This window comes from Dasypus novemcinctus, chromosome 9 (assembly GCF_030445035.2).
Source record: "Dasypus novemcinctus isolate mDasNov1 chromosome 9, mDasNov1.1.hap2, whole genome shotgun sequence".
Lineage (NCBI taxonomy): Eukaryota > Metazoa > Chordata > Mammalia > Cingulata > Dasypodidae > Dasypus > Dasypus novemcinctus.
In genome coordinates this window covers 114,775,507-114,791,184 of record NC_080681.1, presented here as the reverse complement: position 1 = coordinate 114,791,184, position 15,678 = coordinate 114,775,507, and positions in this window count along the sequence as shown.

The window sequence follows — 15,678 nt, the reverse complement described above, 5'->3', positions numbered from 1 at the left end:
GTAAGTCTACTTGAGCCCATAGTTTATTCCCCATTGTGGGATGGCAATGTCTATTCCACCTCTAATTGAGAGGGCGCTGTGATCCTATAGGGCCAATGGATGGGACTCTCTTGCTCGCGGTTATAGACTTTCTTGGTTCCTTGGTATGGTAGTTGTCCATCATCACCTCCTTGTTAGTTGTCCTTGGTGAGACCAATGACCTGAAGAGTAGGTGTTGCAACTCCATTGAGATTCAGGGTCCAGCTGGCACATGGACAGCCCCAAAATTTAAGTCTCTTGGATGTACACCTACCAACTCTAATAGTAACTATAGGTTCAAATAGAAGGACAGAAAAGCCATGTGTAGGGAAACCACAACTGAGTCCAACTCTGTCACACTGGGGAGCAGAAATTCCAAAGTAGGGCCCACTGGCAGGGCACCAAACTCCTGAGCTATCTGTCCTGACTATAGTGTCTGGTGTCTCCAGAGCCCTCAGGACCCCTGCTATTTGGGATAGTATCTACTTTGGCAGTCAATGAGATCCTGCTGAGATGTGCATAAGCATAACCTCTGGAATGACTTCCTGACTCACCTTGAAGTCTCTTAGCCATATAAACTCACTTGTCTTTACCTTTCCCCCCTTTGGTCAAGGTCTTTTTCCAGTTGCATTGCTAGTTGGTGCTTGGTAGTAATCCCACGGTGCAAGGGAGGCTCATCCCCGGGAGCATGTCCCATGCTGGGGGAAAGGCGGAAAGGTATTTATATGCTGAGTTTGGCTTAGAGAGAGTCCACATTCGAGCAACAAGGAGGCTCCCAGGAGGCAACTCTTAGGTTAGGCACCCTACAGTACTAGGCTAAATTTTTCAATTTCAAGAGTAAAGTTCATATGCACAGTCATCAATATCAAGGGCCCGTCAATGGACCATCCTCCTTCACTAGTCATTGCCCCTGTGTTCGGGGGATTCTTGCTGATCCATTGGAGAATGTGTTGAGGCCCATCTTGATGCTGACACAGGAGATGTTGAGGTTCTGTGAATTCACAGAGCAGGAATTTTTTGTTTTATTAAACTAGGGTTCAGCTATGGGGATTATTGTTACATTTAAAAACCCAACTCTATCAATTCATAAAAGAAAGGGCATTCTTTATTTTTTAAAATTTTTTAAAATTTTTAAAATTAAAGTTAATAGATCATAAGGAATGTTACATTAAAAACATAAAAAAAACAAAAAACATACATATCCCACTCCCCACCCCCACCACATCATTTTTATAAATTGTATTTTTTAAAAGATATATACATCACGAAAAAATGTTACACTAAAAAATATAAGAGGTTCTTGTATATCTCCTCCCCTCACCCCACTCCTCCCACACCAACAACCTCCACATCATTGTGGCACACTCATCGCACTCGGTGAACACATTTTGGGGCACTGCTGCACGACACAGATAATAATTTACCGTGTAGTTCACACTCTCCCCCGGTACATTCAGTGAGTTATGGCAGGGTATATAAAGTCCAGCATCTGTCCCTGCAGCACCACCCAGGACAACTCCAAGTCCTAAAAATGCTCCCACATCACATCTCTTCTACCCTCTCCCTGCCCATAGCAACTACTGTGGCCACTTTCTCCACCTTGATGCTAAAATTTCTTCTATTACTGGTCACAGTAGTTTTATAGTAGAATATCAGTAAGTCCACTCTAGTCCATATTTTATTCCTCCATTCTGTGGACGCTGGGATGGCGATGTCCTCTCCACCTCTAGATTAAGAGGAGGCTTAGATTTCACATGGATGATGGATGCAATTCCTCTGCTTACAGCTGTAGGCACTCTCGGTTCCCTGGTGTGGTGCTTGACCATCTTCACCTCCCTGTTAGCTGACCTGGGTAAGACCAATGAACCAGAGAGTAGGAGTCACCACTCTGCTGAGGCTCAGGGCCCAGCTGGCACGTGGGCAGTCAAGAGATTCAAGTCTCCTGAGTATGGACCATCCCTAGCACCAACACAGGTTCAGTAAAAGTGACAGAAGAAGCATGTGTAGAAAAGTTACAACTGAGTCCAGCTCTGTCACACACAGGAGCACAAATTCCAAAGTAGGGCCCTCTGACATGGCACAGAGCTCCAAATCCATCTGCCATGACTATATACCCTGTGGATCTCCGTAGCCTTCAGGAGAACCAGTATGTAGGGTTGTATCTACTTTGGCTTTTTCTGGGGTCCTGCTGATGACCTCCTGACTCTTAGCCTTATCAACTCATTTGTCTTTGCCATCTCCCCCTATTATTCAAGGTCAAAGAGCAGTTTTTAACACTTGATCCAGAAAGGGCATTCTAATACCATGATTGCAGGAAGAATGGACATATTCTAAACAGAGAAGAGTCCTTTCCAAGAAAGGGCCTCAGGCTTCCTTTCACTGACATACCCCAAAATAACCACATGATAAATGCGAGCTGTATTTAAAACCCTCCAATGTTGAAAATTTTCAAAATAAAATGTAATTTTGAGATTACACTGGATGTACGTAGGATTTTAGAGAAGTTGGATATAGTCATTATGTCTTACTGGTAAGTTCAGCAGAGGGGACTTCAGGGCAGGCCCTTCTCAGCTCACAGCCACTGTCCAGAAAGACGCAGAGAGTAATTCATGGTGAGGGAGGCTGTGATGTAATGAAAGCAACACCACAGGCTGACATGGATTTGAGTGTGGGAAACAACTGAAAGGTGGTAGGGACCACGGAGAACTCTCATTTATCTACCAGGAAATTGAGGCCCAGAGAAATTAGGCAACTTCCCCCAAGTCACACAGCACATCAACAGCAGCGGTCGGATTAGACCTCAGATCCTGCCTCCAAACCCTGAGCTCCAACACCTATCCCCCAGTCTTGAACTCCAGGCCACAGAGGGAGCAAACAGAACCCAGAGCAGGTCCGGGACTCAGGCATATTGGGGGTCCTCAGGAGTATCCTGAGGGCCAGCTCCATTTCTTCTCCAACTGCCTCTTCGGATGTCAGAGGCTGTCCCTGGGTAGCCAGTCCGGCTGGGCTCTCGGGGCTCCATCTTCAGCAGAGGGACCCTCCCTGCCATCCTCCATGGCTGCTGCCCTGACCCCACCCTAACTGATGTGGACAGCTCTAGAACTCAAATCCCTGCAGAGTTCCAGATTAGCATGATCTCAAGAGATTTGGGAGCAGATGTGGAGTAACGGTCATATGATTTTCACAACCGGAAAGCTGGGGCAGGTCATGAAGTGCCGCTGTGGCCGAGGCGTGCTCGCCTTCCCTGCGGGCTCCTTTGTCGGTGTGGGGGAGCAGCCGGACCTGCAGCAGCTCCACGTCCTGCTGGATCTCCTCTTCCAGCCTCTTACTTCAGAGCCAGGTACACGTTTAGCTCCCTGATGCAGGACACCAGCCTCTCCCGGAGCCACCCCATCATCAAAGTTGGAGGCTTGGGGTGGCAGAGGCTGAAGGGGTGCTGGCCTGTCCTTAGGGGCTCCCCTTGTCCTCACTGCTGCAATCAGCTCACAATGGGTTTGCACAAAGTCAAGGCAATGCAGAACTTAAAGAAATAAAGGGCAGAGAGAAAGACACAAGAGAGGAGATAAAGATGGGACCAGGGGACTCCCAGCTTCTGGAACTGAGAACCTTGACCCTAGTTTCCACCTCGTATTTACTGGAAACTACCAAGCAGCTGTTTGCTATTAGAACTGCAATATCATCTATAATAGGGAAAAACTGCAACGTCTACAATAGAACAGGCATAACATTTACAAAAAGGAACAGGTAAGCCAGTTTCCCACAACAATCACAGTTCCAGCTTGTCCTTGCTTCCCACTTCAGAGCTCTGCCTTGCTGACTTCAGGCTGTAGCACCAGCATTAGAAGAAACAGCCTCCTGTGGACTGTGTAACCAGCACCCACAATCCCATCGTCAGATCTCAGCAACAAATCCTGCATTTCCTACCCAGGTATCTCGTAGTAGTTCTGCTGCTCCGGTCAATCCCTGGTTGACCCATCAGGCTCCCAGTGTCTAACAACAGGCGTGTCACAGGGCAGTTGCTTAACAAAGGTTTGCTGAATGAATGAGCAAATGAATGAACAAATAAATGAGACACAATCCCTGCTCTCATGGAGCTCACGGATCTGCGTGGGGACTGAGAGAAGGGAGAAGTTGGGCAGACAATACAGCCATGGCGGGATGTTGACCTCTTTAGTGGGACTGTCTGGACCAGAGTAAGCCCCACCCTCGGGCCTCCCAGTCCCTGGTTGCTCCCTGGTTTGGGCCTGTGCTGTGTGTGGGGATGGGTGCAGCATTGGACAGCCATGCTAGGAGGTGTCCTCAGAGGGGCCGGGCAGTTAACTCAGTGTCCTAATGTCCAGCAGGGGGCGTGGCCTTCCGGCATGTCTTGCTCTTGAGAATGGGGTCCCAACCATCGTAGGCGTCAAGGTGCTCCTGCCGGCACCCGCGGGTCTGTTCCTGGCAGAGGAAACTGGGTTCTCGCCTCTGGCCAGCCAATGCGACCAGCCCACTCCCCAACCCACCCGGGTAGCAAAGGAAAGCGTGACAGGATCCCCTCTCCTGCTGGCTTTAGAAACCTGTGACGAGACATTACGTCTTCCCTGGCAGGGGCTTGCCTTTCACTGTCAAGTGTCCTCTACCCATCTTTTCTGTCATGAGCTCCGGTTCCATACTCCTTTTCTCTAAGGCCTTCAATGGCTCCCATTGCCAATGTCCTCAGCCTGATACTTGCAAAGGTCTTTTGCCCAGTGGCTTCACTGATGTTGCAGGCTGTTCTTCCAGTTATCCCCTACCTCCAAAAATCTCAACTCCTCTAGTCTTGCCCTAGGCTTTCCTCATTCCCTGACTTTGCTCATTCTGTTTCTTCCCCTCTGGAGTGTTCCTCCATCTCTGCCTGTGAATTGCATATGTTCTTATAGATAACAGTGAAGTTGATCACCTACCATGGGCCAGAGACTTTCATTCAGGTCTTATTTAATCTTCCCAGCAACCCAAGAGGTAAGTGTTATTGACCCATTTAATGGGTGAGTAAACTGAGGCTGAGAGGTTGCCTTAGACTATTTGACTAGGGAACGGCAGGGTGGGAATTTGGACCTGGGTCTGTGCAAATCGGCTCTCCCTACAGTGCTGGGCTCAGGGCCTGGTCAGTGCTAGTGCCCAGTAAATGTCCATGGAGTTAAGTCCCGTGGTGCCTGCCTCATTCGCCTCCATCAGCGCTGACTTAGAACGTAAACGCCCAGGGACCAGAGGTCACAGCTGTGTATTCTCTGGAACCACACCCCGGAGTGAGAATGAGGAACTCAATACCAAAAACTGGCTTTTTGACTCGGTGGGACCCTTTGGCCATGGCAGAACCCAGGGGCATGGTGGTGCTTCCGGTGCCTCCTGAGTCCTCGGAGAGGTACTTCGTTAGAATCTGTCTAGTTGTGAGGCTAAGCACCATTCAAATATTCCAGGTAGACTAGCATCAGTTAACACTCAGTCACACTGAATTTTGGGTTATCTAGAAGTATTGGGAACTAGAAACCCTGGTTCTAGTCCTGACCTTGCAGAGGCACTGTGTGACTTTGGGCAAACTCCTTACTCTCCCTGCACACCAGTGTCCCACTGTTACAAGAGCAGGTTTGATTAGATATATATTTTTAAAACTACAGTCTCAGTCCACTAGTGGATCTTGAAATCAGTTTAGAGGTGTGTTGCCTCCTGTGATAGTTGTGTAGTGTGGGTTGACAGGGTCCAGATGTGAATTTTGATCACCTTGCGCGGGTTGCCATCGGAAGCGTTTGAGAAACCCTCACTTATGTGGGCCTCTCAGGGCCTGTCTGCCCCGAAGCTGTAGGCTTCTAAGTGGCATCCACATTTTCGCCTTAATTATACAAACCCCAGGGGTTCTTCTGGGGCTCCATGCCCTGGACACCTCACCCTGCCCTCTGTATGTTGGGTCAGAATAGAGCTTTTGATCCTTGGTCCTCCGAGGCTGTGATGGCATCAGGCCCATCCAGCACAGCAACGCGATGTGACACAGGCGTAGGGCTCCTCGTTTGCAGCAGAGCTCCAAGCGCCTGAGCTTATTTGACGGGAGCTGGCATGGCAGGGCTTTGTAATCGGATTGGGGTCATATCCTGGCTCATGTGGCCTTAGGCTTGTGATTTCAATTCTCTATGCCTCGGTTTTCTCAGCTGTCAAATGGGCTAACACCCTCCTCTCTGGGCTGTTGGGAGTATTTGAAGAGACGGTGCACGTGAAGTAGGCACCTCAAAGCTTGGCATACAGTAGGTATTCAATAAATGGCACCTGGCATGGAAAAGGGTTGCAAAACCCAGGGCAAACGTATGATCTCTACAGACCAGCCCTAAACACAGACCCTGAGGGACAAAGCAGTGCTTGCGGAAGGCAGCTCTTCTTCTCTTCTTCCCTTTTTCCCAGGTTGGGTATGGCCATCGGTGACGCCTTAATTGTAGCAGTGCCATTTGGGGGCGCACTGGTGCGTTTTCAAGGAGCAGCAGTAGTCGAGGGTGAGGCAGCGCCTGTAGGGAGACCCAAGCTAGCCAAGGCTATGCTTTTGCCCCTCTTGGTTCTGCCTGTGTTGTGCCCTTGCCTGGAATTCCTGCCCCCAACTCCACTGGCAAACCGCCCCTGCCTCCCAGGCCAGCTCAAATTCTCCCTCTGCGTGACAGCTTCCCCAGCTCCTCCAGCAGAGGTCACCATTCCCTCTTCTGGGCTGGCATGTCCACTCCTGACACCTACCACCAATTGAGTTCTTTAACACACGTTTATTGAGCACCTATCACATGCAGGCATGGGCTGGGCACCAGGGACATGGAGATTAAACAGCCACCACCACGATGAGATACCAGTGCCTCAAGAGCTCAGCCTGGGGAAGGAGGCAGCCTGCGGTAGACAGGGACCCCGCTCTGGGATGGGAACAGTGCGCTGGGCGGAGGGTTTCTCAGTGTAGCCCAGGGCAGCCTGAGCAGGGCAGCCTGAGCAGGCCAGCCAGCACCCCTCTGCACGGACCCTCTTGGGGTCTGCCGTGGACCACTCTATCTGTCCCCACCAAAGTAAACTGCACATAGACGTGGGACCGATCCACAGACCCTTGGGCCCTGAAGAGATCACGGCCCCCTTCCCCAGTACAGGGGGACCTGTGACGCCTGCTCGGAGAACACAACTGGCCACTGTCATGGTACAGCCTAGACGGGGGTAGAAGGGCTTAAGAATTTAGGTCTAGCAGAGAGGAGGCAGCTCTGTGCAACTGGAAGCTGCTGAATTCTAAGGCTGCCCTAAGGGCTGATTGCTAGAGGCTGGTTCAGAAAGACCTGCTTTTGAAAATGCAGCTTCCCAAGCTGAATGAGAGCCTCTGGCATGGGGCCTGGAAATCGGTGTCTTGAAACGAGCTGCCCAGGTGATGCCGATGGCGGTCAGGTGTGGGACACTGGGGCGAGAGACAGGCCTGGAGAGGCTCGTTCTTCCTCAGCTTCCCTGAGGTCCGGCTTCCGCAGAGTCGGACAACTCACGGTCCTGGTAATAATTGTGCATGTTCCTAAATTTGGGACCTGGCTCCCAGGACGGAGGCGGTAAGAGGCACACCCTTCCTCAGAGTAAAAGCACATCGCCATCCTCATCCAGCATACATAAGTCTGTCAAATGTCTCCTACAATTAAAAACTGTGTTGAAACAATTTTCGTCTTTTATGATGGGGCCTTTTCTTAAAATGTGTTACTTGCCCCTCTGCCTGTTTAAGCCGAGTGCACCCCCTGTAACCTCACCACCCTTTCCTTGATGATGCGGGGTCACAGCATGCAAGAGTGGCCTCTGGCACCCGCACTGGCGCCCCTCTACCCTACTGCAGTCCCATCCCTGGACCAGCAAGGAGCGGGTGGGGAGTGAGATGACTCTTAGAAAAGTTACCTCTCCATCATGTCCAAACCGTAGATTGGAATTGGAATACAGATCATGCATCAAGGGGAAGAACCCCTGATTCAGGGAATCTGGAAATTGCTCAGTCACCATATCCAAAACCCGGAGTCATCAATTCTAAAACTGCTGACTCAGTGAATTTGGAAGGTTGTGTAATTGGTTTCCTGTAAATCAAGTAAACCCGCTGCCGCATGTTGAGATTACTCGTGTTTCAAATAAACTTGTTGGTTGCAAACTTTGGACCTGTTATTATCGTCTCGGGTCTCTCTTTCTCTTGAGACAGGTGTACGCTCTTGTGGAACGGGGAATCAAAGCTCTAATGAGTTCCAGCTTGCAGGCCTCCCCGTTCTATGGGGTGCCCCGGAGTCTTGTAACGCTCTATGCTTTTCAAAGTGTGTTCAAATTCACTATCCAGTTTGATCCTCCCACATTTTACAGAGTAGGAAACTGAGACTCAGAGAGAAAAGTGTTTTCTCAAGTCGTACCCAAGCTCCAGGTCAAGCCAGGCCCTGAAGCCTGAGCGGTCCTGCCGGCCGGGACGGTGGCCTGCAGCAGCCTCACAGGAATCCTCCTGGGCCAGGGGAGCCGTGGGGCGGGGTGGGGCCTCGTATCTCTGTGCCCCAGCGCCTCTCCTGGCGCCTGACGAGATTGGGCAGACCCTCCCCAAGCCGGCTTCCCGTGGTCCCAGGTCCTCACACCTGCCCTAGGAGGGAGGTGCTGCAGGGGCCCCCTCCTACCCAGGAAGCAACCGAGGCACGGAGGCGTGAAGGAACTGCCCCGGGTACCACAGCTGGGCCCCAAGAGGTCCGCACCCACGCCCGCCCACGTCACGAGGAAAGGTGTGCTGAATCAGCGTGGCCGCCCCGCTCAGGAGGGAGGCTCGGGACAGACTGCGCCGAGGCAAGGCCTCAGCTGGACCCTGGCCGACCTCTCTGCAGACACGGGAAGGGGGAAGAGTTTCCTGCCGGTGGCATCCACGGGCTGCCCCTAGGCCAGGGGTTCTTAACCTGTGGAAAGATGTCAGCCTGAATTAATTTTGAATAATCCTAAAATGTAATTTAAAGTCAGGCCGATGTTGAGATAAAACTATCTGCCGCTACATTCTGAGAAGGGGTCCGTGGTTTTCGCTGACTGGCAAAGGGGTCTGTGGAACAAAAAAGGGTAAGCACCTCTGCGCGCTAGACCCTCTCTCTCCAGTGACAGCCGTCGGTGAGGTCGCTCCACAGAGCTCTAGCAAGCCGCCCTGGGCGGGAGGAGCCCCGCAGCGGAAGGAAGGAGGCGTCAGTAAGGACGTGGTTGCGATGTTGGCGACGACATTCACAAGAGCTGCACAGCAGCCCTGACAGCTGCCCGGATTCCCCTCAGCTCCCTCCACCTGCCAGGCAGGGCGCTTCCTGCTTTCCACAGGTTGTGTCATTCCTCCCTCCCACACCTGGTGAGACAGTGCTACAGTCCTATTTTACAGGTAAGGAAACTGAGGTTCGGAGAGCTTCAAAGGCTTGTGCCCAGGACCTCACAGCTGGGAGTCAGGGAGACACCGTGGTCCACTTCGCCCAGAGTCAGGATGGACATACGGCTGTGCGTCTTGTTTTATTTTTCCATTTAACAGGAGTTTTCCCCTCCTTGGTCACTTTGGCGGTGAAAGGAATGGCAGGCCAGAGGGGAAAGGTTGTCTGTGGGAGGCCAAAGAGCAAAGCAGTGATGGGTGAGCCGAGGCCCCGGCTCCAGGTTCCCAGCCCGTGCACCTCGTTCTTCACAGTCAGGACCTTCTAGGGTCACCCGGGCTGGCACCTCCATGTGGGGCTTCCCTGGGGATATGACATTGCCTCACGTAGCCACCCAGCCGTCCCCTGTTCAACCCTTTCTCAGTCCTCAGACTCAAGACAGAGGTCCCAGTGCTGGGACGGGCATGACTGTTCAACAAGGGTTGTATTTTCATCGAGTTTATGTTTATGGAAACCTGTTTATGGTAAGTGAGGCAGTTTTCCCTATACCAGAGTGATGTAAATTTCTTTTATAAATACATCTATGTAGATTAAGAAAAGTGAAAAAATGGAATAAATTATCTAATACCAGGTAGTAGGTGGGGGAGCCAAACATCAGGCAGGTGACATGAAAGGCTGAGGTTTGAGCTGCACTGTCCTCACCTCCCCGCCTTTGGAAGCCTCGGAAGCTTATGGAATGGGACTCGGGCGTGGAGGGTGCTCTAGAATGCAGCTGCCCGGCCTTGCAGCCCGGCGAGCTGTACCGCAGAGGACGAACGAAGTCTGGTGTCCACAGGCCAGTCGGCCTGGGATGGCCGTGATGGGGCTGAGAGGTCCTGCACCCTTTTTGGGACATGGTCCTCAGCCAGATGCATCAGAATCTCTGACAGGTCTTGTTACAAATGCAGGTTCCTGGGCCCCATCCCAGACCTATTGAGTCATAATTGTGGGTGTGGAGCCCAGGAACCTGCATTTCACACGAGCTCCCCCGGGAGATTCTTGTCTACTGTGGAAGAACGGCAGCCTCTGGGAGGCCAGGGCGCACGGGGTGTGAGGCACACAGTTTGCTCACCCTTGCCAGGCCTCTGCCCCTTCTGGCTGAGTGTTACCTCTGGCAAGGCATCTATCTGGCCTTTCAGAACCCGTTTCCTCCTCTGTAAAATGGGACAGTCACGCTCACCTGGCAGGGCTATTTATGGTGAGGCATAACGGAAGAATAAAAATAAGAATCTTGGCACAGGGGAAACCGGGAAGTGGAATTTTCCCATTTCCTTCTCAGGAAGCCCGAAGCCTCCATGGCTGAATTTGCATCTCCTCCTTCTCCTCTGCAGTTCCCAGACCTGGGGTGTTTGGGGGTCTGGGAGGGGCACTTACCGCAGCCCGTGAACACAGCCAGGACCACTTGGGGCTGGGACCTTGGGGGGTGGGGTGCAAGTGGCTCAGCGTCCAGTGCCAGTGCCAGTCCAGCCTACCAGGGTCTGCAGCGGGCTCCGGAAGAGGCAGCCCACCTGCAGGATGAGCTGTGACCCCCCTTCAATGGCCTTCTGGGAGCAGGGGGTGTGTTCTTGGTGGGGGTGGAGAGCTGATTTCTGGAGGGAGGGGGCTGGGAGGTGAGAGAACACACCCTCTCCAATCTGCACAGCCACCTGTGCCCGTCTATTCCTCGACAGGAAGAGCTCATAAAGAAAGAGAAGAGGGTTTGGTCAAAAAGTCCCTCCCCTAGGAATCAGAAACAATCCTAAGAGGAAGGGGTGGTTACCCCACTTTACTGATCACAGACTGAGCATCAGGGAAATGAATCAGCTAGCCCCGGTCATACAGCTGGGAATTAGCACATCTGGGAGAAATGGGATGACCTTTCCTATCACTCCCTATTCATTCATTCATTCACTCATCCATCCATCCATCCATCCATCATATTACTCATCATGTGCACCATTGTATGTATACACCACATTTTATTTATCCATTCATTGGTTGATGGACACGGGTCGTTTCCATCTTTTGGCTATTTTGAATAATGCTGCTATGAACATCTGTGTGCAAATATCTGTTCGAGTCCCTGCTTCCAATTCTGTGGGGCATATACCTAGTAGAGGGATTGCCGGGTCATATGGCAACTCTATACTTAACTTTCTGAGGAACCCCCAAACTGTCTTTCAGAGCGGCTGCTCCATTTAACATTTCCACCAGCAATGAATGAGTGTTCCTAAGTCTCCACATCCTCTCCAATGCTTGTAATTTTGTTTGTTTTGAACAGTAGCTGTTCTAGTGGATGTGAAATGGCATTCTGATACATGCGACAACGTGGATTAACCTTGAAGACATCACGTTGAGTGAAATAAGTCACAAAAGGACAAGCCTTGTGTGGTCTCACTGATATGAAATAATTAGAATAAGCAAAGTTGTAGAGTCAGAATCTTGACTATTGGTTACCAGGAGACAGGGTGGAGATAGGGAACAGAGAGTTAACATTTAATATGTTCCTATTTGAAACAATGGGAATACTGTGGTAATGGGTGGTGGTGATGGTAGCATAACATTGTGAACATAATTAACTGCACTGAATTATATATCCGAATGTGATTAAAAGGGAAATGTTAGGTTGCACCTACGGTAATAGAATAAAGTTTTTAAAAAAGAATCCATGGAACTATACTACACAAACAGTGCACCCCAAGTTAAACCATGGACTGTAGTTAATAGTACAATTATAAAAACGTGCTTTCATCAATTGTAACAAATGTACCACACCAATGCAAGGTGTTAATAATAGGGTAGTACAGGGGAATCCTGTATTTTATACATGATTTTTCTGTAAACTTACAACTCCTAAAATTTTAAAAATCCATTTTTAATTTTAAATTAAAGAAACAGAGGACCCAAAGCTAGAAAGAGAAGCCAGGTCACCCAGCAGGAGGGACTGAGTAGGCAGTTCCTGATTTGGGGGTGTCCAGGCTACCCTGGGGTCAGGTCAGCTCTTAGGCTGACCTCGGCATTGAGCCAGGATGTCAGGGACGCCACGTGCAAATGTCGCCCATTCTCTCTACAGGGGGCGTTGAGACAGGGTGAGGGGAGGACGTGTCAAAGGAGTTGGGTATTTAGAGGAAAAATCCAGCTGGAAAACTAAGCAGGACTTGGAGAAGGCCTCCTGTCCATCTCTGTGCTCCTGGGCTGGGGCCCCCAGAGGTGGACCCCCGGGTCTGGTGGCAGGAGGATTGGATGAGCCAGTGAGCAGGCGGGGCCCACCAACGGGAGGCTCCGCTGGTGTTGTTATCATCATCGCTGTGGTTATGACCTGTTCCCCTTTTCCCCAGTTTCCTGTCTTTTCACACCCTTCCCTCATCTCGACATCCCTGGACGCGGCTAATCCTTCCCGGGACACCCAGGGCTGAGTCATGAGCCCCAGGAAAGAGTGTGGGAGGCAGGGCAGGACTTGGCCCCGGAGCCGGGGACACCTGGGTTCGAATCCCGGCCCCGTCACTTACCAGCACGTGACTCACCCTCCCAGTTTCAGTTTCTGCAGCATGTAAACTGCAGGTAACAGCACTCACCTCTCAGGGTTGCTGGGGGTGGGGGGGGGCACTTCCGGTACTCGATGCCCCCCCCCAAAGGGGGTTCCCTTTGCAGACGCGGAAGCAGGAAGAACGGTGACTGCGGCCCCTGTCTCTCCTTCATTCCTGGCAGCGGGTGGGTTTGGCGGATGAGGGAGGAGAACAGACACTCACCTGTGAGTCTCTCTTTCCTTTGTGGCTCTCATCACCCCAGCTCGGTCCTCTGGATGGACACCAGGAGAGAGGAGGAGAGAATGGGAGCCCTCGGCGGGGAGGGCCTCACCTTGCCTCGGGGGCCACCTGGGGAGGACCCCCAGTCCCGGCTGCCCTGAGAGCCCACCTGCTCCCCCTCCTCTGTCCAAGGCCCATGGCTTCACCAGGCTGAGAGTCCCCCATCCATCCTCCATCTCCACCTTCTAGGTGCCAGGCCCTGTACGGGGAGACCAGCTGCTCCTGCCCTGCCCGGCCCCTCCTGCGAGTCTGCCTCCGGCCTCAGCCCCGGGCTCTCCCACCAGACACCGCTTCTTTGTGACTAACGGCCTCGGACGGCAGTCACCCCACTCAGGGGCACTGGCCTTGTCCCCTCTAGTGATGAATAAACCCTGATGAGTCTAAACTGGCCAAGATAATCCCACTGTCCTGGGCCACACGGGTGTAGGACACCTGCGAGTGGGCCCTGCGGGAGGTCTGTCTGTTGGCGGGTGACGGCCAGGCTTATTAAAAAGAGACAAGTTAGGAGGGGAAATTTTAGGTAGTATATATGTTACCAAATAGATATATAGTTTAAAAATCCGTAAGACAGTACAACCCAAACAGGAAACCTGAATGTAAACCATGTACTATAGTTAACAATACCATTATAATATTCTTTCGTCAATTTTAACAAATGCACCACACTAACACAAAGGTTAATGGGGGGGTGGGGGATATAGGAACTCTGGATTTTCTGCATGATTTTTCTGTAAGCCTACTTCTCTAAAGAAAGAGAGAAAGAGAGAGAGAGATGGAGGAGAGAGAAGGAAGAGACAGCATCTTCTCCTGCTGGATGTTATGGTCTCCTGGCTTGATGTCTGGAACCATGGCTGCCATCTTGGAGCCCTGAGGACAGCCAGCCTGCCCAGAGCAAGAAAGAAACCAGGCCACCTGATGATATCATTGAGCCAACTTCCCTTTTGACGTCTTGTCATGTGAGATAAATGCTCTTATTGTTTAGCCCATTGAGTCATGATTTTCAGCTGGAAGCTTTCTGACCGATACAAATGGGATGAGGTGCCAGAAAGCAGGATGGGGTGAGGGTAGGGGCAGAATTGTGGCTCTGCCTTTTGCTGGTGATGGGATCTCAGGCAGTTCCCAAGCCCTCTCTGGGGTTCCATTTTAATTATAAAATGGGGATGATTATGTCCACACCTCCCAAGACTGGTGCTAGAAACGTCACTGAGCCACAGACCCAACACATGGCAGCTGTGATGGAAAAGTAGGAGTTACCAGCTCTTGGTGGTACATCTTGAATAAATGGGTATTGTGCATTAGACCCTATGGTATACACAATCCACATGTTGTGTGGAAGGGAGAGAGGAAATGGTCGGAGCAGGGGACATGGATGAACTCTTTCCTCTTCCTGCTTCTCTTGGGGGTGACTTTAGATTTGGTCTCTACAGAACAACAACAATAACCGTGCACTTGACATTTGAAGAGGCTAACCATGTGCCAGGCCCTGGGCTAAGGGCTTCATAGACATGCATCTTATTTAATGACATCTTATTTTCATCACTACTTTGTGCACGTGGAATCTGAGATTCCTCACGTGAGGTCACAAGGCTGGTTGGCGGTGCCCTAGAATTTGAACCCAGAGCCCGTAGATCCTAGTTCTTAAGATGCTGCCTCACACACGCTGCTGAGTTTCAACTAGAAGGAAAACTGCGCAGCCAGAGGTTTCACAGATGAGTGGCCTCAGTTGGAGAGTGGGTGGCTCCACAGGCCCTGACCCTGTAGCTGGAAACACAGCTAGTCAAGTATGAATTGCAGTTTGTGGATCCTTACTTGAAAAATCATCCATTCACCCATCTGTCTTCTGTCTGTTTCCCCAGAAGTGGAGCCTGAGATGAAGATTCTGTGTAAGTGATTTACTGAAGGGATGTTTTTGGGAGAAACCTGTAAGGGAGTGAGGAACCCAGGGTGGGGTGGGGGTGGGACCAAGCAAAGAGGGCGTTTCTGAGGAAGACTGGCCTCGGCCTGATCCCACGGGGGCTCTGGACATGCAGTGCGCCACACAGAGGGTCCTGCACAGAGGCCAGAGGCTGGGCAATTTTGCCCTTCAACTACCAGTCATTGGCTACAGGTGTCCCCTTGGCAGGGTGGGGACGGGGCAAGGTAGCTCCAGTAGACAAGGGCGATCCTTAAGAGGGTCGACAGATCTGCGCTTTGTGGATGGTGGGAGCCCCGGCCCAGGGGGCCGACATCTTTTGCTGCCTCATCCCCATTGCCTTGCTGGCCCCCAAGGCAATGTGAGCCCTCCTGCCCTGTGGGTTCTCGTTCGGGGCTACTTTCCAATCCACAGCATCAAGTGAGCCTCTACTCTGTGGGGACGGAGGAGACTAGAATGAGACAGACATGGTCTCCGTCTTCCAGGAGCTCCAGGCTAGAGGGGGAGAGCAGAGAAGTCCATGCAACTCTGTACCATTCAAGGAACAGCTTGGTGAGGGGCAGGCAAGCGCCATGGGGGC